A 27,015-nucleotide genomic window follows, 5' to 3' on the forward strand; every position below is an offset into this window, starting at 1 on the left:
TGTTATGCCGAAGCCTGCTACAGGATTTCATTTTGATACTTGATCCTGAATATCAGATGTAGATCGACGTATCCTCTTCGTTTCCAACAAATGCCAAACCCTCAAAGCAGCACCACACATGTGACTTGTTTATGACAGCTTTGCTCCTCAGGCTCTTTTAGGTCCCCAGAAGGTAAGCTCCCCGAGGGCAGGCCAAGCCCGGAGCATTTGCGTTCACTGGCTTCTCGTGCTGGGTAAGCACCATGCTCGCTCAACAGATAATAAGTGCTAATGGATTTCCTCTATCCTTAGAAGTGTATTTACCAAAAAAAAAAAAAAAGAGGGAAAGAGAAAAATTTTAAGTGGAAGCAGAATAAAGAAAATAAATATCATAGGATGAGAGAACCTGAGTGATTTCCCCATTTAGGGAACTATGTGCTTAGTACATAAACAAGGTAGGTAGCTGTTTAAAAAGAGAGAAGTAAAAAAGTCTGTAGCATGTTTTGTCTTTTCAGAATTCCCCAACTACAATTTATTACTTCAGATTTTCTTGAGGGTTTTTCTCTGTACTCTCCAATTACCCTGTGAATACCATCACTAAAGGATGAATCTGGCACTTCTGCTTTCTGAAATAGCCCTGGTACCACATGGAGATGAAATTCTCTGGCTTTCAGTTTCCATTTGGTAATAGCCCCACGCACATCAAGTCTGACGGGCCATTTATTGCTTTTGGCAGCAGAGTGAGGTCTGTGTGCAAGAATGGCCAATGAGGGAAACTCCACAGAAGAATTTGGAGAAGAGTAGCCTGGCCTCGTTGTGAAAGAGGAGGTAAGGGATCAGGAACTCTGGATGCTTGCTAAGGAGGATGGCAACTGAGAGAGCTATTGCTAAGCCACGGGAACACTTCTGGCATGCTCCCTCCCCCAGAAAATGGAGGGGAGCCCATTGCTCTCCTCCTGCATCCCTTAGGTCCCCAATCCCATTGCTTGCTCAACAAATATTCTGTGAAGGGAAAGGGCAGACCGTTAGCATCACCAAGAATAACTTAGTACATGGAGAAAAGCAGTCCTATCACATAGCAATTACTCAGGGAGCAGAGTCTGAGGTCTTCAGTTGTATTTCTGAATGAAAAGTTTACTTTAAGGTGGAAATATACTTGGCATCTTTAATCAGTGCCCTGTAAAACGGGCTCAATGGCATTTCTTTATGCCACCCAGATGTTATAAGGATTAATTAATGCTTTTAAAGTGTGGGCTTGAAATCAAAGTGATTTCAACTTGAACCAAATGGAAGGCATTTCCAACAACAGGCATATATCTATCTGTGTTAAACACTAAGGAATTTCCCTTTTTTCTCTGCTGAAATTTAAAAACCCTAAACAACAGATGTTTTCAAGCCTACTCTGTAACTCTAGTTATTGACGGCTGAAACAGTGCTCATATAAATTCTGTAAGACTTAGTAATTTCTTGCAGAATCTGCTTCCTTAGGGAAAAGTGCTCCTTGGCTATTTTAAGCAGTTAGTTGCATGTTCTCTGAGTGAGTCTACTGTCATAGCAACTGATTTACCACAGAAAAACAAGAAAGTGCCCTAAGTCAGAAGTGTGTTTCCGTCTCCTTAGTTTGGGAATTTTTCCTTGGCTCTTAGAATTAAATTTTGTGACTCAGATATCTATCATGGAAAATTTCAGCTAATGAATGATAATTCTATGGCATTTTTTAAAATTTCTGAAGGGCCAGATTTAATGGATCTTCAGATGCTATGGTTTAGCGCTAAAGGTTGGGAGAGCACACCAACCAGAATACCAGAAAATCATGACAGAGGGATGGGAAAATGAACCCTGTGAGTCTATGTAAATGTATCCAGAAAATTCAGATTTAAAAAAAGAACCCAGATCAGTCAGAAATTTAAGCCTTATCTGGATTCCTTAATTTAATTTAATTTATTTTGAGAGAGAGAGAGAGAAGGAGAGAGGGAGAGGGCACACATGGGGGGGTGGGGACAAAGCGGGGAGGGGCAGAGGGGGAGAGAGAGAGAAAATCTTAAGCAGGCTCCACCTCAGTGTGGAGCCCACTGTGGGGCTCTATCCCTGACCCTGAGATCATGACCTGAGCTGAAATCAAGAGTCGGACGCTTAACTGACTGAGCCACCCAGGCGCCCCTGGATTACCTTAATTTTAATCACTTTATGGTTAATCTGACCCCACATGGAATTATAAACTGATTTATGTATTCCAAAAGAGTTAGTAAAACAACCAACCAGTGGTCTAACAAAGCAGTCTCGCACAATGAGACACGGTTTGAAGGGGAAAACAAAGTTTTCCTCTGTAACAGCTAAGTTTTCTAAAGTTACAAAGTATTTGTATAACATGGCATAGACAAATCTATATATATTCACCAAATCTAACTGTTAGACTTGGGAAAACACTTAGCTTACCTCTTTAAAAAAAGGTGGGGTGTTAAGAGAAAGGAAATACACATCTGAAATCATGTATCTGAAACCTTCAGGGTCCAGAAGTATTTTGTAATTTAGGATTTTTTGGCTCTTGGGTAGGTAAAAAGGTAAATATACCATATCATACATAAAACCCTGAGTGAGATCTGGACAGCACCCTGTGATAAAGCAAATTGATATTTCAGCAGTGAAATGTATGAAAATTCACACTGACTGTGATCAATAAAGATCAAAAATAGCCTCGAGTCAGTTCAGGGCAGGTTTTGTTGCTAAATGAGGTTAGGTCTGGCCAGGATTTGATATCAAATGAGTTATAAAAAGTCTTTCATTTATCAAACCTCTTTGGACTTCAAAATTGGTGTGGAAGGGATTGTTACTCTGTATGTTTTATGCAGTGACTAGCATACTTCTCTGTCTCTACATGGAGTAAAGCAGAAAGCATGTACTGTCCGGAAGAGACAATAGGTGAATTAAGGAGTGGTAGAGCTACAAGTTAGCAAGGGGAAATAGTGATATTTAGGAACATCTGCTTTCCAGCAGAACGTTCTTTATGTTTCTAATAAAAACAGGAAGCTGAGAGGTTGGAAGAACTTAGCTGTGTGATGGTGAGTCTTGTGTTATGTTGGCACAAAGGAGGGCAATCGTGCAGTAAGAAAGTGAAATCGGGAACAGTGGGATGTGTAGCAATGATAGGTATGGTTATGTGACAGGCATGTTTGTGGAGAGGCAAAGAATAAGGAATTCTGCATCAATGAACAGATGTCCTGAGTTCAAACTTGATACCATTACTTGCTTAACCCATGTCTTACTGTCCCCATCTGTGAAATGGGGAGAATAATGTCATAGAGTTGTTAGGAGTCACCAATCAAATAAAATCTGTAAAATACTTAGCACAGTGCCCGGTGCATGGTTAGCAATAAAAAATAAAATAAAATTAAATTAAATTAAAAAGTTAACTGTTTGTTACTAAAGGTAAAGATAGAAATATCTCACTCATCCAGCGTGTCTAATTAACATCAACTGTGTCATGGGATTCCATGTAAATACACAGTGTTTTCTACCTGCAGTACACCTCTGATGGGGCCACTCTGATGAGAAAAACACATTTGAGAGATGTTTCTTGAATAGGAATCTTGCTTCAGTTATACTTTAACATAAGCAAGAGGGGGTTTTTGTTGTTAAAGGAACTGACTTCCCTACTCTGACCCACTGCCCTGACCTTTCCACTTTCTTTTGTGTGATCGTGGTTTTAAAGCAACCAGTGTATTAGGCCCCAGAATTCTGTTACAACTGAGTTCAGAAAACTATTTATTTTTCTTCTATAGTTTTCTGAATTAATCTTATTTCTTGGTTGTCATATCTCATAACTCACAACTTTCTATGTATTGAATTTTGGGCTTTCTCTTTCCCCTTCCCCGCAAAGCTACATACCTGCGAGAGAGCCAGCCTTTCCTCTTTTTTCCCCTGAATTTTCACTGCAAAACCAATTCATATACTTTGTTGACTTTTGTTGTGTGTGTGCGTGTGTGAAGTAAACAACTAAAGGGGGAAAATCTCTTGTGAACTTTCCTAATTTCAAGGACTCCATCCTACTTTCCAGGGATAATTGATGCTAACCATTAGGATTGTGTTCTTCTAAACAACATTCTGTGTATAAAATACAACATTCATATCCTCTATGCCAGGGAGGAATTTGCTGTTGATTTGGCAAAAATGACCTTCTGTACGTACTGTTCTGCAGCTTGCTTTTTTTCCTGTCTAACCATGGGCATCCTCTCCTATTGTTACTGTTCCCATTATTTGTAATAAGTTACATTCTTTTAAATATAATTGTGTATTGTTATTAACACATTCCTTCGTTCACTGAAGTAATATTTACTGATCATGGAAATGAGGAAAATATGTGTTGCCTGCTATGTGAAATGCAAGTTTTGAGAGACACAGTTTCGGTCCCCTGGCTGCTTATAATCTGGGAGGAGAAATAAGATGGGGACACATGTAACTACATATTAAGGTACAGAATTTGTAAATTTGGATTTTGGTTACCCTGTCGGTCAGAAGAAAGTAAATTAACTTTTGGAAGGGCTGGTCAGGAAGGGTTTTTAGGAGATTTTGGATTCAAATTGCATCTGTAAAGATTGGTTGGATTTCAACTGATGTAAAAGAGGCAGAAAAAATACCTTTCACCTAACCTCTGAGAGAAGAAAATGTAAAAGATATATGTAAAAGAGGGCCATAATCCAGATGCACTGATTGTAAAACACTTCCTGATTTCAGAGATACTAAAAAGTGGGATAAATGTACAAATTAAATCAAGAAAATATAGTATTTGGTTAATTTGACTGGAATGGCAGATTTCTAGAAGGTAAAACTGATAGAAAAATCTGGAAAAATAAATGGAAACCAGATCATGGGGAGTCTTGAATGCCAGGGGAAATTTGAAACCTTGTATGTAATTTACTTCCAGATTCTTCTTTTCTTCTTATCACAAGCTATTAGAATTTAGGAAGAGACCAGATACACTAGTCTTAAAACATAAGAGTATATATTCTGGAGGATTTATTTAAACGATGTCTTTAAAACTGTTGGTGCATTTTGGCAGGCCCTCCCATTACAGACTGTTTCTTTTTTCCATAAAGAGATAAACATTTTACATCAATGTACTCATGTGCTAGGCACCAAGATGTCAGTAATGAACAAGACAGTCTGACCCTCACATGCTCATGGCCTGGTTAATGAATTTCCAGTACCATCTCTCCACTTCCCAGACATCCGTGTAAGATTTGGCTGGCCTATCAATCATTAAAAATATCCATCTCCTCTGATGTCTTGGCCTTGTTTCTTGTTTGCGGTTATGATTTCCTGCTTGCTCTGCTGAACTGTGACTTCTTGAAATCTGCACACCCTTTCTTAACACCTAGGGGACGTTTTTCCCCACTGAGCTTTTTTTTATTCAAAGCAGAACTATTTACAAATGAGCTTTTATTTTTATTTTTTTTTATAGCATCTCCGTAATTATTTTACTAAAGGAGAAAATACTGGATTTTGATTCCCTTGATGTCAACGAGGACAACTACAATGAAGGTGATGATGGAATGCAGATGGAGTTAGAAATGTGCTAAATATCCCCTGTGGAAGATGTTTATAACAACAAACACACATGGAGAAAACCTCTATTTGAATTAGGCATGAAACTCAGTATAGGATTTTTCATTTGCTTGAGGGTTTAACCCCTTTACTCTGATGAAATGTCCCTCTTTATCCCTGATAATATTCCTTCTTGTGGAATCTACCTTGTCTCTTGTTAAATAGCTGTTCTAGTAGCCTCCAAGATGGTCCCCTATGATCCCCACCCCCTGGTATAGACCCTCTTGTGTAGTCCTCTCTCCCATTGTACCAAAATGGGCCTGTGTGGCTAATAAAATATGATAAAAGTAAAGTTATTTCCCTTCTGGGATTAGATGATAAAAGTCTGTGACTTCTCTTTCTCTCTCAGAACACTTCCTCTGAGGGAAATCATGTCATGAGCAGCCCTATGGAGAATCCAAGCAGCAAGGAGCTGAAGCCTTCTGCCAACCACTGGGTAAGTGGGTTTGGAGGCAGATTCTCCAGGCCCAGCCAAGCCAAGGAGTCTAACTCCTAGACTGGGAGAGACCATGAACAAGAACACCCAGCTAAGCCACCCACAGATTCTTAATACACAAAACTACGAGATAATAAATGTTTGTTGTTTGAAACAGGTGCATTTGGGGCAATTTGTCACACAGCAATGGATAACTTATACACTTAGCTTTCCTTTGATTTGTATTCCCATGGTGTTTTTGAGGGTCCCAATAACTACCCCAAGTTTGATGATTGGCCAAAAGGACTCACAAGACTCAAGAGAAGGTTATATTCACAGCTAACATTGACTATAGTAAGAGATACCTGAGTCAAGCAGCAAGGAAGATATTTTCACTGGGCAGAGTTCAGACATATTCAGTTTAGGCTTCAGAGCCTTTCAACAGAGGCCACACATGACATGCTTTCTCTCCAACAGCAACTGATAAGAACATGTCTGGAATGTGTCTACACAGGGAATCCTGCTGGAGTCTTAGGGTCCAAGGCTTTTTTGGCGCGCTGGTCCCATGAGCATATCTTGCTCTGCTATCAGCCGTGGCAACTGAAACTCAGGACCTCAACAATGAAACTAGGTGCACATCATTAATTTGGATATTTGTGCAAAGCAACTTGACAAGCTAGTCCAGCCCAGCCCATTGTTCCAGGTGTACACAAACAAAATCATCATCTGACATCTAAGGGCCCTATTCCTAGTGGTTGGCCAATGGTCATCCATGGTTCCAGATTCTTCTGGAGATAGGCAAGGAATAAACAACCAGATCTGTGATTAACCCTCTCCTCACTAGAGGTGGCTGCCAGTTAGCATCAACTGCCAAATACACAGACGAATGAGACTTCAGAACATTCCAGCCCCTAGACTTCAAATCTTCTAACTTGGGCCCCCAAAACTGTGAAGCAGAAACAAGCATTCCCCACTGTGATCTGGCAGAATTCCCGATTCACAAACATGATAAGAAGTAATAAATGATTATTGTCTGAAGCCACCAAGTTTTGGAAGCAGTGCATTATGCAGCAATGGGTAAACAATACAGGGTAATATTTTCTTGTTTATTTGCAAATCTGACATTTTTAAAAAAGGATTTTATTTATTTATTTGAGAGAGAGCCAGAGCACAAGCAGGGGGAGGGGCAGTGGGAGAGGGAAAAGCAGACTTCCCATTGAGCAGGGAGCCTGACAAATCTGGCCATCTTCTATTGGATGCCCAATGTGAATTTTATGTCTCGGGGCACTGGATTTTGTTGTATTTCATTACATAGTGTTAGATTTAGTTCATTGTTAGCTAAGTTACTGTGAGTTTGTAGAATCTTTTTGAGGATTGTTTTTAAGTTTGTTAGGGCGAGTGCCGAGCAGCCTTTAGCTTAGGGCTAATTTATCCCCGCTACTAAACTGGTAACTTTCTCACACTATTTCAGAGATTGGCAAACGCTTTTGGTAAGGGGCCATATGTAATATTTTAGGGTTTATTTGCTGTATATAATCTCTGTTGCCTATTTTTCTTTGTGTATATTTTGTAACTTTTAAAAAAATATAATAATAATTCTTAGTTTGCAATTTTCAAAAACCATCTGTGGGCTGGATTTGGACTGTGGGCTGTAGTTTGCCAACCCTGCCTCATCTAATGGCCTTTGCATTCCACTCTAGAACATGAATTATTTCCAGCCCTGTATGAGTTCCAAAAACTTTTCTGCTTACTCATTCTCCTGGTTCTTTCCCCACCCCTGGCACCATGGCCTCTCTGACCTCTGATCTCTCTCTTTCCCACTCAGTAAGACCTTGGGCTCTGTCTGGGTTTCCCTTTCCCCATGTTGCAGCCTGGATATGGCCTCTAGAAATAAGCTGGCTCAATCTCAGGGGTCACCTCCTTTATTCCTCTCCTCTCAGGGATCACAGGCTGTGCTTCTTATTTTTCAATTTCTTGAAATTGTTTCATTGTTTTCTTTTCTAGCTGATTCAGATGGAGGTTAAATTCAGCCTTTGCTACTCCATCTTGGGAAGAATCTTTATTCATTCTTGAATTAAGTTATTATCAGTGCTTGTGTTTTTATTTGCGTACATATACTTACTCCTATGGGTTGGTTTCTACCTATATTGAATATAAATTTCTAACTATTTAGTTCTGTTAATGTCTTTATTCTTAAACACGGAACTATATCCACACACATGCAGATCATCATAAAGCCATCAATAAAAGCTGTATGTCAGTGACCCTAGACCTACCAGGTTTCTAGTTGGGACAAATCTTAAATGATCTAGCTGATCTGGGTCCAACTCTAGACCTCTATGGAATTTCCTTCTTCAACATCCTTAGTAGTAAACATATCCTTCTGAAGGACACATTCCACTTTTTAAGATAGCCTATTTCATTGTTGGACAGCAAGTAATTGTCAGACAATGTATGTTATAATGAGCTAAAATGTAATTCTTAGTAACAATGACTTTTAGTTTTTACTGAATTTGTGTTTAACCTGTATCCAGAGGACCTTTTCTTATCAACTCCTTTTAGCCCTCATTGTGCATTTTTGATTTAATCTACAGGTATGTCTTATGCTAGGCTCTGTGCTGAGCTTGGGCTTGCAGGGGTGAGAAAAGGAAGATAATATCTTGGTCTCATGCATCTTTTAGTTTGATGGCAGAAGTGGGAATGTAATAAGCAACTGCGCAAATATGGGTGAAATTACAGTGTTCTGTGTGCCGCAAAGAAGTGTGATGCGATGACACTGTATAGATGAGCATTGACCTGATCAGGGAAGTTAGAGAGGACAGTCTTGAGGGAGTATGAGTTGAGATCCAAGAGCCAAGTAGGAGATAGTCTGACTAAAGGGGTGAGAGCTTCCAGAAAGAGGGAACAGCCTTGTCAAAGGTACTGGGGCAAAAAAGAGCAATTGGTGTTAAATCTAAATGCAGGACTTCCAGATGACCCTCTTAAATGCTCTACTTACTCAATGAATACATGCAATCTCAGAAATACCACTATGTGACCAAAAACACATTTCTGATATTTTGGGGATATCTGTAGGGAAACAGATTTTATTTTGCCATAAACATACTTTGGATTGCCCTTTGCAGTATTATTGTCCCCACCTTAGATTTTGCGAAGCTTGAAGCTTATACTTTTGGGGGGCCCTCTTTAAGACAAATAATACAAATGTTGGATACTGAGTTAAGTACAGGGCTTGGAAGAGGTCCTTGCAATTGAGAGGCCCTGACTTGACACTTCATTAATTTCAAGGTAAATAAATCTACCTCCTGCCTTATTCAAAGGGTGCATAACCACTGATTGGTAATGTTATTGAGGGAGTTCAGTATGTTGTGTGGAAATCTGGACTTGATACACCTCAAAGATTCCCCAAATGCAAAGATTTTGTGTTTATTTGGCTCTTAACTTTGAGAAGTGAATAGGTCAGAGTTTGACTTTTTGTAGTCTTCACCCCCTAGCTGTTTATAGAATGAATTGTCTGACAGCCGAACAATGGTGTCATGTTTGGACGGAGTGGATGGGTATGGGTGGGGGTATGTTTCTTAACAGTTTTTCTTTGTTTTGTTTCATTTTTTGAGAGGGATAGAGGGTTGGGGGGACAGAGTGAGAGGGAGAGAGAGAACCTTAAGCAGGCTCCATGCCCAGTGCGGAGCCCCATCTCACAACCCTGAGATCATGACCTGAGCCCAAAATCAAGAGTCTGACGCTGAGTCGGAGCCACCCAGGCACCCTGTGGGTATGTTTCTTTTTAGTTCTGAATTAAATGCATCTGAAAGTTAAATGTCTAGCTTCAGCCTCTAGCCAGTTGTTTTGTTCTAGCACCTAAATCCCAAGCCATAGAATCTGAACTAAAGAGGTTTCTGAATTGATGCCTGGGTTTGAATCCCATACTAACCAATGTGTGTATGTGGTGAACATGTCAGGAGTGGCCCAGAGATAGCACCTCGACCCTCTTCCCCAACGAGTCACCTCATATCCAGTTCTGCTGAGAAGAGGAGGATGGAGGAGAGGAGATGGGTGTTTTAGTGCATGGCCGTCTTACCTGCCGCATCCATTGTCTGCATCATTGTCAGAAAGGAAGGAGGACACGTTACAAATAAACTCATCACTCCCCCCTCGAACGAACACAAACAAACACAGAACCCTCAGAATCAATTATGCTCTGAATCATTATTATAAAGCAGGAATAATACTAACAACAAGAAAATAATAACAGAGGCACTGTGACCGAGGTGCTTTTGCATTCCCAGGCTAACTGTGTGGGCAGGTCATAAAGCTCTTAGCAAACCTTAATTAGAGCTCAGAGTTACATGGTTAAAGTTCCTGCCATTCTGGTCACCAGAGAAATAAAATTAGGTGAGGCTATGTGGTCGATCTGCGGACACCTAGTCATCCTCATCTGTAATGGCTTTTCCAGTCTGTCAGGTTTTTTGGAATCTGACTTGTTAGCAGCTCTGCCAGGCCCTCTCCCTGGCTTGCAGGTACTCAGGTTTGGAGCTAATGTGTTGATGTCAGCTCATTGCCCCAGGGCTCAGCCATGCCAAGTCTGGACCTGTTTGCTTTTTTTTTTTGGAGTGAGTCTGTAAGGGACATCTCTGAGCCCATGGATAACAGTCCTGGAGCCAGGTAGGCTCTATGTGAGCACTCGGCAGGCATGATGTGCAAACAAAGACAGTACTTTTTAGTAGGAGATAATTGACCGCAAATGGCTCCATGTTGGTTTAAATTTTTTCTACTTTAATATCTAGAAACAGTTAAAAAATGTATTTTTGCTATTTATGTATTCTTAGAAACAACCACTTTTAAGAGGACCCGCAAATTTTAGGGCTGGTAAGGGAAAAAGAAATAAAGTCTCCTTGAAGATATGTGAAGACTTGGAACTTCCCTGCCCTGTGTGTTCCCTACCCCACTCAGACTTCTGGTGTGCTTTTGTGCCCCCTGAGGACGAGGCAGTTCTTCCTCAGGCTGGGGGCTCTGGGATTAATGATGACCTAATTTCCCAAACACCCACAGTTTCCATTAATATTATCTATCCACACGTATGTTGATGCAAATCTGCCCCAAATCTATGTGATTTATTTTGTCCCAACAATCAGGAGAAGGGACAATATTGTCTTATTAGACAAGGAGTGATTGCCTTTTATTTATCCTAAAACAACCCTTTTCAAAATCCAATGGCCTTCATTAGGTCTGAAACTCTGGGGTGTGGAGAACCAGCCCCTTCCACCCAGACTTCATGTGTGTAGTTTCAAAAACTATAGTTCTATTCCTTCTCACTCGCCTTTGCCTGGTCTCATATCTCCTCATTTCTTAGTCCCTTTTTTCCCTTTACATTTTCATTGTCTTCCTCTGGGCCTTCTCTCTTTCATTGATGCCTTCCTTAGATTACTGAAATCAGAATTTCACATACACATTCATCTTTCATTGTGTTTTTTTTTTTAATTTGATGAGTTCCGATATATTCTTTTTTTCTTATTAACATATAATGTATTATTTGTTTCAGAGGTACAGGTCTGTGATTCATCAGTCTTACAAAATTCACAGCACTCACCACAACACATACCCTCCCCAATGTCCATCCCCCAGCCACCCCATCCCTCCCACCCCCCACCACTCCAGCAACCCTCAGTTCGTTTCCTGAGATTAAGCGGTTTTTATCGGAGGGTACCCTAACAATTTACCTTTATGCTTTTTAAAAAATGTTTTGTGTATAAAAATTCCCAGTTTATGGCTTTTTTTTTTTTTTTTTTTGTCTAATACATTGATTTAGGAAACAGGTGACAATGACTCCTGGTGCTCTTCTTAAATTTTAACTGATAGCTCAGAAGTTATCTTCCTGTAGGTGAAATTATTTTTCCCCTCAAATTCTTAATTATTCTTGTATACGGGGAAGCTCATTCCGCTTTCTGCTTGTAGTGTCCAATCATCTCTTCCATGAGTTGACACTGTACTACCTGGAAAACCATTGTTATGAATAATTTACCAACAGTTTAAATAAAAGTGTTGTTCTAAGACATGTGCTTGGCAAGGGTAGCTTCTAATGTTATCCAGTCCAGGTGTTAACACCGGGATGCTACACTGTGGGGACAAAGCTGCTGGGTTAGTGTCTCAGTTTGCTAGGGCTGACATACAAAGTACCATTGACTGGGTGGCTTAAACAAAAGAAATTTATTTCCTAACAATTCTGGAGCCTAGAAGTCCAAGATCAAGTTGTCACCAGGGTTGGTTTCTTTCTTTCTTTCTTTTTAAAGATTTCCTTTATTTATTTGTCAGAGAGAGAGAGAGCACAGGCAGGGGGAGCGGCAGGCAGAGGGGGAAGCAGGCTTCCCACTGAGCAGGGAGCCCGATGGGGGACTCGATCCCAGGACCCTGGGATCATGACCTGAGCTGAAGGCAGACGCTTAACCCACTGAGTCACCCAGGCGCCCCAGGGTTGGTTTCTTTCGAGGCCTCTTTCTGTAGCTTGTAGATGGCTCTCCTCTTCCCGTGTCTTCACACCATCTCCTCTATGTTCATCTGTGCTCTGACCTCTTTTTATAAAGACACCAGTCATTGCATGAGGGCCCACTCTAGTAAGTCATGTTAACTTAATGATCTCTCTAAAGACCCTATCTCCAAATATAATCAAGCTCTGAGATACTGGAGATTAGGGTTTCAGTATATAAATTTGGGGGCAGGGATACAATTCAGCCCCTACCAGTATATTATCAACCCCTCAGGTAGAGGCCAGATTCCCCGCAACAACAATGACCTCCAAAACATAGCCCCAAACCCTCAAAGTCTGCAAAAGTCAGCCTGTGGAGCGCCAGGAGGGCCAGAAGCTTCAGGCCCCCTCTGACTTTACAGACTCTCCATAAGAAATGTAAACAAGCTGCTTATCTGATTCCCCAAGCACCAGCAGACCAGCAGAGTAACCACCAACCAGAAAGAAAGCCAGGCTGCGAGGGGCAGATGTGCCAACCGCAGCAGGAAGTGGCTCGAGCCCCGACGAGGCAGCAGCAGAACCTTAAAAGGGCAAAACTGTATTGTCACTTGCCACGCGGTGCACCGAGAGCAGATAATAGCAATGCCTCTGAATTGTCAGGAGTAGGTAACATGACTCTCAAAGACCTAGAGTAGAAGCCCATGGAAATTTTCCCATTAAATATAGTAAAAATCAGGCATTGGAAGGAGACGAACTTTGGTTGTTAGAATAATTCACCTATGCGAAATGAAAATTTCCCAGTTCTACTGGGTAAATGCTTCTTTCTATAGATGGCAGACAAGGTCCTGCTTGGAATTCATGAAGATTTTGCTATAATCCTGAACATGGGCGTGTGAAAAAAAGCTCTGGGGGCTTTCTATCCCAGTGGTCCTCGGGTTGAGACTTAACCTCCCAGTGAGGCTTAACAGTCACCGAGATTCACTAACAGGTTTCAAAGAAGATGTTCATCTGACAACTTTAACTTAAGCCATACCCCCTGAAGTGTGCAGTGGATTAATATTTTAATAACTTCTATAATGCTTTTATGAATAGTGCAATTACATGGCATTGGATTTTGTTGTATATGTGTGTTAAACATAGTGATACATTTAGTGGAAACATTAAAACTGTACTATAGTTTTTATAACCCTGCTTTGGCATTTCATCATGTTTTGGTATACCAGAAGCCTCAAAAGTGGGAGGGATCAGGTACTTCTGAGCTCTGAAAGGCCCTGCACCAAAATGTGCTCTGTGCTCATCCTCACCCCTCTCTGAATCGTCTCCTCCAGTTCGTACTAGGTCTCTGGCCACGTTCTACCTCCTATCATAGTTCTTAATGAAGCTGTTTCATCTGTCTTACAGGATTGTGGGCTTAATTCCCAGCAGCCATCCCTCCCACGGTAAATGTGCCTAGTCTTTGTCTTCTACTTGTTAAACCGCTTGGGACCTCTGTGGTGTTTGTTGCACACGCCTTCCACGGTAACCCTCAGGACTTCCTTATGATCAAAGGAAGATCACCCAGAATGCTTTGCTAGAGAGTTTGTGCAGCTCACTGCCATGGTGTGCTGGCAAATAGTGAACAACTGCTTGTGTTCAGTGTTGGTGAGGGGGGATGCCTGGCCCTTCGTGTTTGTGGGTTCTAGACCTCCCTGAACGTAGAATCAGGAGATGCACACAGTTGGCTCTTACTAGTCAGTCAGACTTCAGAAGGTTCCCGCACCCGTCTGGCTCACAGCTCAAGGTTACGCTGTTTTGTAAAGAATGGAAAAGCCCGCTAAGTGGCTTCTGCACCTGCACAAGGCAAGCCTGTGGCACATACTCACTAGACTGTCTCACCTCCAGCTTTGCCTCCTCTCAGCCCTTCCTCACTAATCGCACAAGATCTTGACAAACCCTGAAATAGCTTTAAAGTCACAAGCAATGAGTCATAAAATGGATCTACTCAGAAGTTTTAAGGGTCACTAATATGAAGGCAGTTCAGAATTCTCAGAATTAGTGATGTGTACACACAAGCTGACTTTGGGATTACAGTCATTAACTCTCCAAAATATTTTTTTTCCAAGCATTTGCTCAAGTCCCTATCCCCTTACGCACACACACTTATTAGACACGTGCTAAGGTGTCCAGGACTCAGCAGTTTTCATCAATGAGAGGTCATGGTGCTATCCCCTCCCCATCATACCTCCTTTCTCGCTCTTCCATATACCAGAGGGAATAGATTTTGAACTTTAATCAGGAATTTGGAGCTACTCTTCTATCTCCCAATACGATGTTCTGTTCTCAACAGACAGTCAAAAAATATTTAACTCTCATTCCATGTACTGTGTGAGGAGTACATTTTTTCCTACCACAGGTGCTCATAAAAATGTTCATTAATTCTTGAACAAACAAGTTGAGAGCATTTCTAATATAGAGGAAAGGTTTTGTCTTGAGAACAACTAGTTTTCCTGCTTAGACAATATAGGTTGGACAAAGGAGGTGTCTGGCCTCACTCTAGCCCTTCTTTGTTATAATCACGAGCATGTGGTTGTTCATCCCCTACAATCAAACTCTTCCCTAAATTGCTACAATTCTAAAGCCTTCGCCAGTTATGGCCCAGATCTTAGCTTAGCTGTGCTGGTTTCTGGGACTTAAGGAGTGAGAAAAACCTGAATCTTAAAAACAAATAAACCAGGTGCCTGGGTGGCTCAGTCAGTTAAGTGTCTGCCTTTGCCTCAGGTCATGATCCCAGAGTCCTGGGATCGAGTGGGATCAAGCCCCACATCAGGCTCCCTGCTTAGCGGGGAGCCTGCTTCTCGCTCTCCTTCTACTGCTCCCCCTGCTTGTGCTCTCTCGCTCTCCCTGTCAAATAAATAAAATCTTAAAAAAAAAAAAAAGAAACTATAATAAAAAAGACAGTAACAACTACTAGTGAGGATGTAGGGAAACTGGATGCCTCATGAGTTGTAGATGGGAATGTGAAATTGTACAGACACTTTGGAAAATAGTTGGGCAGTTTCTGAAACATTAGACATAAACTTGCCCTATGACCTCGCAATCCTACTCTTAGGTACCTACCCAAGAAAAAGGAAAAGATATGTCCATATAAAAACATGTATGAGAATGTTCACAGCAGGTTTATTCATAATAGTCCCGAACTGGAAAAAATCTAAATGTCTATCAGCCAGTGACTGAACACACAAAATGTGGTATGTCCATACACTGAAATATTCTGCAGCGATAAGTAGTAAAGGGGTATGACATATGCTACAAGGCTGAAGGCCCCAATGATGTGCTAAGCAGAAGAAGCGAGACACAACATTTATGTGAATTTTCTGGGAAAGGCCAATTTATGAGAGACAGAAAGCAGAACAATGGTTGTTTGGGGGCAGGGGATGGAAACCGGGAGTGACTACAAATTGACACAAGGGTTCCTTTTGGAGTGATAGAAAGTTTCACATTTTGTACAACTGTAAATTTCTAAAAATCATGAAGTTGTATGCTTTAAAATGGGTGAATTTTATGGCATGTAAGCAACACAACAAATAAAAGTCTCTGCTAATTCTATGTAGCTTTTGGTTTCCCCAGCCTGTTTACAGATCCCAATGCAGCTACATGGCACCCAGTCACTTCTTGTTATTAGTAGATGAGGAGAGTGGATAAATATGCTGCTGGAGGAGGCAGGGGCCGGATCAGGCCCAACAAACCCATAGATGCATTGACAGATTTTTTTTTCGGCGGCAGGCATGCTAGTTACAAAGTCTGCAGGGAAGGACATGCTTGTTCATTGAGTTACCACCCTTCCTTTCATGTAGTTGGCCGTGGGAGGACGTGACGTGTCTATGGAAGAGTATGTGCCTCTGTTGTCATCTGCGTGCTGGGGGAACTATAGAAAGTAGAGTACTGCACTATCTTGATTCCAGGAAACAGAAACACTCGTTGTTAAATGGAGCTAGTCTACCTAAAGAATGAGATAGTTTCTCTGACCACTAATCTCTTTCTTATCAAATGTCCTGTCTTCAGGCCATCACAGAGCAGAAAGCCCATTGGGAATCTTCTGGTTTTCACTTGGGCTTTTGATGTTGCCTTTCAAGAAATATCCTGGAGCTTGCTCCCAAACAGCCCAATATAAGGTGGCAAATCCCATAAGGAGACCAGCCAGGAGTTGGGAGAGCAGGAACTTAGGCAAGGAGTCTGTGATATTGTTCCAGCCCCAGGGGAAAAAAATAAACTATTTTTTGCCTTTCAAAGTGGTAAACTAGAAAATGAGGAAGTACACAGTGTTCTAGTTTGGAGTACTTAGAAAATAATGGGCCTGAGAGTATAGTCTGGGTGGCTTACTTTGCTTCTAGCCATACCCCTAAGGGGAAAGTTTTGCCCTGGTGGGCTCATTCCTCTGCCCCATGGCCCCAGCTACTTTTTCATTTTCATGTCCTTTGATTCTCTTGTGTGTACCTGATTTTTTAAAGGTGTATTTGCCCTTTAAAAATAACACCAGGGGCTCCTGGGTGGCTTAGTCGGTTAAGCGTCTGCCTTTGGCTCAGGTCGTGATCCCAGGGTCCTGGGATCAAGCCCCGCATCAGGCTCCCGGCTCAGTGGGAGGTCTGCTTGTCCCTCTGCCTCCAAGTGCTCCCCTTGCTTGTGCTCTGTATCTCTTTGTCAAATGAATAAATAAAATCTTTAAAAATAAATAAATAAAATAAAAACAATAAGGACACTTTAATTTTTTTTTTTTTTTTTTTTTGTAATAAGAACACTTAACATGGATCTACCCTTCTGGTAAGTTTTTAAATTTACAATTCAGTATTGTTAACTATAGGCATGTTGTCTTATAGCAGATCTCTAGAATTTTTTCAGCTTATGTAACTGAAACTTAGTATCAGTTGAACAACAACTCCCCCGCCCCCCACCAGACCCTGGCAACCACCTTTCTATTCTCTGTTTCTACAAATTTGACTATTTTAGACACCTCATAGAAATAGAATCATGCAGTATTTGTCCATCTGTGTCTGGCTTATTTCACTTAGCAAGATGTCCCCCAAGTTTATCCATGTTGTCACATGAAGCAGAATTTCCTTGTTTTTAAAGACGAAATAGGGGCACTTGGTGGCTCAGTCTTAAGCTCATGATTCCAGGGTCCTGGGATCGAGATGCGCATTGGGCTCCCTGCTCAGCGGGAAGCCTGCTTCTCCCTCTCCCACTCCCCCTGCTTGTGTTCCCTCTCTCACTGTGTCTTTCTCTGTCAAATAAATAAATAAAATCTTAAAAAAAAAAAAAGACGAAATAATATTCCATAATATGTTTATGCCACATTTTCTTCATTCATCTGTCATTGACATTTAGGTTGTTTCCATATCTTTGGATGTTATGAATAATGCTGCAATGAACATGGGAGGGCAAATATCTCTTTGAGACCCTGATTTCATTTATTTTGGACAAATACCCACAAGTGGGATTGCTGGGTCATATGGTAATTCTATTTGTAATTTTTTTGAGGAAGCTCCATACTGTTTTCCACAGCAGCTGTACCATTTTACATTCCCACGAGCAGTGAACAAGGGTTCTCTCTTCCCTATATCCTTGCCAACAGTTGTTATCTTCCGTTTTCTTGATACTGGCCATCCTAATAGGTGTGAGGTGATATCTCACTGTGGTTTTAATTTGCATTTCCCTAATGATTTGTATTTGCTCTTCTATTACTAGTGCCTGGCAATGCCTAGAACACAGCAGATGTTCAATAAATATTTGTCGAATTGGTGGATTGAGTTGTAAGTAACATATCTTCAGGACACACACAAATGAAGATTCGGTGTGAGCTGTGGAGGAGGAAGGGGGAGAGTGGGGACTTGTGTCTATGATACAAAGGCACAAGGTCCCCAGGCTGGTGGGATTCCCTCTGGTTTCATATTAGAAGGCTGCCAAAAATGGCTGGGACCTGGGGACTTAGAGAAGCTCACCACAATGGGAAAAAAAAAAAAATTGTTTTTAAAAGAAGCTAAATGAAAATATTTTGCACAATCTTCTAAAAACCATTATCTTAAATATTCGCATTTTCTGAATGTTTGTGCTCCCCAGCAAAGCCCAGGAATGTTTTGTTTTGTTTTTCCAATCCCACCCATCCTTCAAGGCTCATCTCAAGCATCTACCTCCATGGTTGCCTTTCCCAAATCTCTCACTCATTGTAGGACAATTTTTTTTTCCAACCAATATTTGTGTTCCCTCCTTGCTTTGAATCCTCCTAGCACTTTGCACTCTTCTTGCCAGTCACCCTACTCCATTCCACCTTCGTCTCCTTAGACAGCTCCCTGCTCCTACCTAATCTGGCCTTCTCTGTGGCAAGCTCCGAGACAGCAGCATCCCAGTGTCCCACATAAAAACTGACACTTCAGTACTAAAAACATTTGTTCAATTGGCCTGACTACTGAAATCATTTGATTAGTATCGGATTACTTTTTTAGGCAAGGAAGAACACCAGTAAAGTGGCTTATGAACCCCATGTACTATTTAAAAATAGCTCCATTTCTAGAAACTGGTGTCTATGCATACTTGCTGTGGTTCAATTTTAAAACAGAAAAGCAAGATTTTTTCCCAAAAAAATAACCTTTATCAACTTAGATATATAGACAGATATAGAAGGAATATTTTCAGTTGAGCAGGTTTATCAAAACAATGCCTAATTTCAGGAAGGAAGGCAGTGAGAACTAGGATGAAGTTCCATCTCTTTGATTGTTACTATAAAAATGTAGAATCAATATTTCACACTAGTGAATGATAAACTGTTTTGCCCTGTATGGATATACCCCCAATTAATATTTTATATGAACAAGGCAAGCTTAAAAAATCAATCTGGACTTTCTTTTATTATTATTATTATTATTATTTTATTAACATATAATGTATTAGGGTGCCTGGGTGGCTCAGTTGGTTAAGCGACTGCCTTCAGCTCAGGTCATGATCCTGGAGTTCCAGGATCAAATCCCGCATCAGGCTTCCAACTCAGCAGCAAGTCTGCTTCTCCCTCTGACCCTCTACTCTCTCATGCTCTCTCTCTCAAAGAAATAAATAAAATCTTTAAAAAAAGAAAAACATATAATGTATTATTTGTTTCAGAGGTACAGGTCTGTGATTCATCGATCTTACACAATTCACAGTGCTCACCATAGCACATACCCTCCCTAATGTCCATCTGGACTTTTGTTAGTTTCATAGTATCTGTAAATAGTTTCAGTGTAAGGTTGTCTCAATATTTGCCCAGACTTCTATCAGTGTGAGCATTTCTGGAAAGATCATGGTTTTCCTTCTGTCTCTACGTGGCATGAGGGAGGCAGCCACATCAAGTGGGGGATATTTGTGTAAGCTGGATTCTAATCCTGACTTTGGCAGGATTAATCTGGAACAGTCATTTGAGATATCAGCCTCCTTATCTGAATCTGAATTATGAGGGAAGTGGACATCATGATTTGCTGTCAGCAGGTCCTAGGATTTCCTGTTCCCTCCTCATTTGCAAGGCCCATGGCTGAGGCTCTTTGGCTCGCTCCTTCTTTTCCCTCCATGCCGCTGTGCCCAACCACTTTTTTTTTTTATTATTTTGTTATGTTATGTTAATCACCATACATTACAGCATTAGTTTTTGATGTAGTGTTCCATGATTCATTGTTTGCGTATAACACCCAGTGCTCCATTCAGTACGTGCCCTCTTTAATACCCATCACCAGGCTAACCCATCCCCCCACCCCCCTCCCCTCTAGAACCCTCAGTTTGTTTCTCAGAGTCCATAGTCTCTCATGGTTTGTCTCCCCCACCGATTTCCCCCCCTTCATTTCTCCCTTCCTACTATCTTCTTTTTTTTTTTTTAACAATTAATGTATTATTTGTTTCAGAGGTACAGACAGATCTGTGATTCAACAGTCTTACACAATTCACAGCGCTCACCATAGCACATACCCTCCCCAATGTCCATCCCCCAGCCACCCCATCCCTCCCACCCCCCACCATTCCAGCAACCTTCAGTTTGTTTCCTGAGATTAAGAATTCCTCATATCAGTGAGATCATATGATACATGTCTTTCTCTGATTGACTTATTTCACTCAGCATAATACCCTCCAGTTCCATCCATGTCATTGTAAACGGCAAGATTTCATTCCTTCTGATGGCTGCATAATATTCCATTGTATATATATACACCACATCTTCTTTATCCATTCATCTGTCGATGGACATCTTGGCTCTTTCCATAGTTTGGCTATTGTGGACATTGCTGCCATAAACATCGGTGTGCACGTACCCCTTCGGATCACTACATTTGTATCTTTGGGGTAAATACCCAGTAGTGCAATTGCTGGGTCATATGGTAGCTCTATTTTCAACTTTTTGAGGAACCTCTATACTGTTTTCCAGAGTGGCTGCACCAGCTTGCATTCCCACCAACAGTGCAGGAGGGTTCCCCTTTCTCCGCATCCTCACCAACATCTGTCGTTTCCTGACTTGTTAATTTTAGCCATTCTGACTGGTGCGAGGTGGTATCTCATTGAGGTTTTGATTTGGATTTCCCTGATGCTGAGTGATGTTGAGCACTTTTTTATGTGTCTGTTGGCCATTTGGATGTCTTCTTTGGAAAAATGTCTGTTCATGTCTTCTGCCCATTTCTTGATTGGATCATTTGTTCTTTGGGTGTTGAGTTTGATAAGTTCTTTATAGATTTTGGATACTAGCCCTTTATCTGATATGTCATTTGCAAATATCTTCTCCCATTCTGTCAGTTGTCTTTCGGTTTTGTTGACTGTTTCCTTTGCTGTGCAAAAGTTTTTATCTTGATGAAATCCCAATAGTTCATTTTTGCCCTTGCTTCCCTTGCCTTTGGCGGTGTTTCTAGGAAGAAGTTGCTGTGGCTGAGGTCGAAGCATTGCTGCCTGTGTTCTCCTGTAGGATTTTGATGGACTCCTGTCTCAAATTTAGGTCTTTCAACCATTTTGAGTCTATTTTTGTGTGTGGTGTAAGGAAATGGTCCAGTTTCATTCTTCTGCATGTGGCTGTTCAATTTTCCCAACACCATTTGTTGAAGAGACTGTCTTTTTTCCATTGGACATTCTTTCCTGCTTTGTCAAGGTTAGTTGACCATAGAGTTGAGGGTCCATTTCTGGGCTCTCTATTCTATTCCACTGATCTATGTGTCTGTTTTTGTGCCAGTACCATACTGTCTTGATGATTACAGCTTTGTAATAGAGCTTGAAGTCCGGAATTGTGATGCCACCAGCTTTGCTTTTCTTTTTCAGCATTTCTCTGGCTATTCGGGGTTTTTCTGGTTCCATACAAATTTTAGGATCAATGCACAGAAACCAGTGGCATTCCTATACACCAACAACAAGACAGAAGAAAGAGAAATTAAGGAGTCGATCCCATTTACAATTGTGCCCAACCACTTTTAAAAGAACCAGGATCAAATATCTGGAGGCTGAGTGACAACCAGCCCTGACAGGAAGACTATGATACCATGCTTGGCTTGGGCCTGCAGAGAGGGGCCAGGAGGTGAGGAGACATGGGCACAGGCAGGAGAAGTCACAGGGAGAATGGGTCCTATAGGCTCAGCATCTTGGGGCAGAGGGAGAGAGTAGACAAGGGGGTGAGGACAGAGGGAAACAGCTGGGCTGGGAGAGCTGTGCTCAGGTTGGTGGGGCCCCAAGTCTTAGAGTTGTCACTAGGAGGCTTGGGTCCTTAGACAATAACACCCTCCCTCCCCAAATCCATAAATGCCAGGATAGACTCCTAGCAGCCTCATTAAGGGCCAATTCTGGTTTAAAACCTCCTTTATATTATGGGGTAAGTAAATACCAAGCAAGGATTAGATCTCTTGGGGTGAAAGGGCATGAGAACACTGTGAATCTAAAGTGCGAACAGACCCCTCTCTACCCTTTGCTTGCCAGAGAAAGATCCTGTGAATAAAGTAAGCACATGGGACCTTCTTTCTCTTTGCCAGCTGGAGCTCCTGTAAGCCCACCTCTGCTCCATGGGATTCTGCCACCTGGAGGGTTTGGCTCTGCTCCTGGGCTCATTTCCCAGGGTCTCCAGGCTTCAGGATTATGTCCTGACTCCCTCTAGCAAGGCTGGGCATCAGGAATGCAGGGCTAAATGCTTCCACTTCTTTCTTTCAGTCTAGTTGCAACATTCTTTTAAGTTGGAGGAGGAGAGAGTTACAAGAAGGAAGCAAATGGGAGACACAACTTATGCTACTTTCTGATTTTGCTGAGGAAGGGCTGGGCCCTTCCTCTTCTTTTTAACAGACTAAAATAAAAAGGCAACAAAAAGGCAGTGCCCGCGGCATTTGGCAGCCTGGGGTGTATGTTAAGAGAACACTGTGCTGCCCCATTTCTTCTTCAAACTAGTCAGCCTTGGCTAATAGTTGTGCAATCTTGACCTGTCCATCACGCCTGTTAGTCTTGTCTCAGATTTAATTTATTTTTAAACCTTCCTGGCAAGGCAGGTATGCTAATATTTTCTGAAACATTCTTTACCCATCCCCACAATTAGGCTTCTTTTCTATTAAAGAAAAATTCTTTAAAGTCTGTATCTAATATCTCAAATGACTGTTAAAGAAATCTTACTGCTTTGTCCTCCCTACCAATCCAGATCCTAGTCCTGCTTCTACAGGACACTGTTTTATTTAGAGTCACGGTGTTGTTGAGAATGTTAACCCCTACATCACTTGATCCGCACTTTGAAAAAACCTGCGGTAGAATTTCCCTTAGACCTAAGCACAGGAATCTTTTTACTTCTTTTTAACTAGTACATTTTTATAGATGATAATGTGATTCTTATAACAATCACATTTCTTTTTCACTTTGGCACAGCTCAAGTAGAGTAATTGTGTCAAACCCTGCAACATATCTCTTGTGGACCAATTTTCAGATTGGTCTCATCACTACCTATCTGTGTGTGTGTGTGTGTGTGTGTGTGTCCTGGAAGGAAATAACTCCAGGTTTCAAAGTTTCAACTGAACAGGTGAATTTGAGTGTTCATAATGTCTCTTTTTGCATGTCTATATTTTGTAATTTTTGTGGGTGTTGAGTAATATAACATTGCTTTTATACTGAGAGAAAATTAACAAAAGAACTTAAATAGTAAACTAAAGCATAGAAGAAAATGTGTGAAAATTCTGTCTCAGTGAATTTTCCTATCAACAGAAATTTCGTTGTTTTAATCTAATCTACTTTTGTTGGCCATTTACATCATTCCATTGTTCTCAAACAATCTTTTCCCCCCAACTTTTCAGTATTGTAAGAAGTAAAGAACATAAGTAATTAGCTTTTTTAAAAAAAGGAACCACTTATAACAACCAGATAAAAATGCTTAGGATGCACAGAGAGCTACAAAGTCACCTCGTGGTATACACACCAAGATCCCCAACCCTAAAGAAAACAGTCATTGTGGCTTACTCATTTTCATATAAATATTATTTTACCAATTTGCCTACTGATCAAATTACTTTGAAACTAAATGCCTAAGCACATTTTATATTTGGTCAATTTGTATTTGGTGAAATTTCATTTAGCCAAATTGTTTTTGGTCAAATTATCCGCTGCAGTTTGTGAAAATTGAAACGTCTTAGCATTTCCAGTCAGGGCTTGATATGCTGATAATTCACAAAAGCACTGGACTCTGAAGCAAAGAGGATGCTTTCGTCTGTTCTGAAAGCCAGTTCAGTCTACCTTCTGGAATATGCCCACCACTCAATATAATGGCTTGTTCCAATATTTCAGAGACAAGCAAGAGTTACATTCTGTAGTGAGGAGTATACATTCTCCAACAGGTATGTGGCTCTGATGGAATGTTGGACAAATAGAAACTAGAAACTATTCCCCTTTTCCATCACTTAAGGTGACCAGTTAGCCCATAATGAGCCTTGAGGCTGCTCTGGCTATAACTGACTTAAGACTTTTTACCTGGTTCTAATGCAAGAAAAGAGTGTGCTATGATCTCACTAAAGTCTGAAGTGACACTAAAACTTTGCAATAAAAAAGACTTCATTCTTCAAGATGTTGAGTTTCCAGGGAAGTTGTCACAAAGCTAAATGAATGATGGAGACTTCTAGTGGATGTAATGCTCATGTTCACAGCAGCTTGCCTTTGAGAAGGAGGTTAAGGGATAGGCTTAGAGTTTGGTTTCCTAAATGGCTGGTATGCAAAGGTGACTTGGAGAAGATAGAGTCTTTTTGTTGTTCATAAAAAGTCTTTTTGAGCCACACTGCCATTCTTAAAACCCTGCACATCCTGATGCTGGGATTTCGAGGTCCTTTTGCCTCTAGTATCGAAACACTCTACCTGCCCCAGCATAGTTTTAGAGCTATTTAAAAACAAAATCATCATCAACAACAACAACAAAACAAAACCCATCCGTGTAGACCTAGCAGATCTGTGGATTGGAAAATAGTCCTGGAATCTAGGGTCCTATCCTAACTATGCAGCAAAATTCCTGAGTAGGATGGGACAAGTCCTTGATTGCTTTGCTCCTTAGTTTTCTCTATCCATCTAGTCATCCATCCTTCTGAGAGATAATCATTAAGCACCAGGACCCTGTGGAGACAAAAATAAGTAGAACCTGGTTCCTTTATCAAGATCCTTGGAATTTAGGGAAAAAGACAAAAATCAAAGGTTATAATGCAGTGTGGTAAGTATGGCATTGGAAGTGTGCAGAGAGTGCTAAGATAGCAAAGGCAAGTAACACCAGATCCCACTTGGAGGTGGGGAGGAGGGTCGGGGACCACTTGGAAGAGCTGATGTCTTCTGGAAGCTTGAACTCTATAAAATGAGAGGGGGCCATTAGTCGATCTATAAGAACAGTTCTAGGTATTCTTAATGTTAATTGAAGAGCTACTCATTTGAGCTCCTCATATAGGGAGAAGCTTTCTAGAGCTGCAACAAAAGAAACAGAAGATATAAATAAATTTGCCTAATTTATCCATGACTGCTTACACCCTAAAGAATGGTCTAGATCTGAAGACTTCCTTCTTAATGTGCTTCACCAAGAAAATGTTGGCTCCCAGGATCTTCCTATCACTTATTTACCTGCAGTCATTTTAGGGGTATCTGGTCTTCATGCCATGCCAGTCACCTCTACAGCAGCTCCCCTTCCTTCACCCAACAGCTCCTTCCTCTGAACATTTCCTTGTAATAAGCTGTGTAGTCTTTTTTCTCTAGGTGGAGTCACTCAAGTGTTATAATATTCACAGAGAAGCAATCACCAAACTTTGTCTTCATTTCTGGGTACATGCAGCCCAAAAGTTAGTTGTTCACTAGATATCTCTGGTTACCATTTGACTTTAACTTAAACAATACCTCACTTTGCTAGAAGTGATCTGCTCCAAATCTGAAGTAATTACAGACCCAGGTGCAAATTTACCAAAAAAAAGTTTAAAAATCATAAGCAGACAAATCATTTCAATTTCTAGCATACATTGTCTGTTCCCTTCCTAATGTCTACTTTTTCCTCTTCTTTCTCCTAAGAGAATTCCAATTTGGTCGAGGGTGGAGCTAGTTAGCCCGTCAATCCCGTGAGTTCTAGCCCCCTTGTCAGAGGTTGGTTTGGGCAAGGCAATTCTGGGCCCCGAGGGGGGAGTTGGCTGAAGTGGGGGGTGGGGTAGGCGTGGAAAAGGTTTCCTTTCCCTAAAAGAGACACAGAAGGAGATGTTCTCTCCTCTTTCTTGGAACATTGCTGTGTCTGGGATGTGCCTCCGGGACCATTACAACCACAATGCCACCAGCTGGAGGATGAAGCCAAGTGCGGAAGAAAGCAGATCAGGTAGAATTACCCAGGAGTAAAACCGGGCCTGAAGTGTTGTGCCTGGACTCTATCCTCCTTGGAACCTCTTTGTTCTATGACGCAGTATATTGCCTTACTGCTTTAGCCACGATGACTCGGGATTTTCAATTATTTGCAACCAAAAGCCTCCTAACTAACAGGCAAGTATGCACTGAAGTTTATGCACTCTGTTCACAGAACATTATGTCGGGCATTTAGTTCTAGGAAATAGGCTTATCTGATTTCCCAGTTCTAGGAAACAGGCTCATCTGATTGCCCAGTTCATGGCAGATTAGAAATAGCACATTAGAAGTGGAGAAAGGGGCTGTTAGAAACAGGCAGCCAGACAGGGAAGGAAGACACAGAAAGGCAGAAACCGGAAGCTCGGATGGAGCAGTGGGATTATTTAATGTTGGGGCAAACAAGCCCTCCCACCCCCCAGCTCAGGTGGAAGTCAGAGTACATCTCAGTGACTAATGTAATGATGACCACGTGTCATCAAGGGAAGTTTGCTTTCTGTTCAGTGTATTGTTTTAGATGGGGGATGAGGCTGATTAATATTCCTAAATATTTCTTCATAAACAAGGAAAAGGTTAAATGATTAAAGGGATAAGCTTATCTGAAAAGGCACACAGAGAACAAACTCATTCCCTTGCTGTGCTCAACTGATGAGTGCTATACATATATGCAAATAGAATCTGTTAGAAGTTTGCTTTGTCCAGAGAAAAGGGAGGGTGAAAAATGGGGCAG

At 41.2% G+C, this 27,015-nt stretch overlaps 1 long non-coding RNA gene across 1 annotated transcript in view; it reads left to right on the forward strand.

The window, feature by feature from the left end:
• The first annotated feature begins 478 nt into the window (after positions 1–478).
• Positions 479–27,015, forward strand: part of LOC123839002 (uncharacterized) — a 58,102-nt gene continuing 31,565 nt past the window's right edge. The window contains exons 1-3 of the long non-coding RNA XR_006789548.3: positions 479–807; positions 5,438–5,517; positions 5,930–6,016. This is a non-coding gene — a long non-coding RNA (uncharacterized LOC123839002). The remainder of the gene's footprint in view (positions 808–5,437; positions 5,518–5,929; positions 6,017–27,015) is intronic.

The sequence above is a fragment of the Mirounga angustirostris genome, unplaced genomic scaffold (genome assembly GCF_029215605.1).
Source record: "Mirounga angustirostris isolate CCGP_5_RB_7025 unplaced genomic scaffold, mMirAng1.0.hap1 SCAF_3, whole genome shotgun sequence".
In the NCBI taxonomy this organism is placed as follows: domain Eukaryota; kingdom Metazoa; phylum Chordata; class Mammalia; order Carnivora; family Phocidae; genus Mirounga; species Mirounga angustirostris.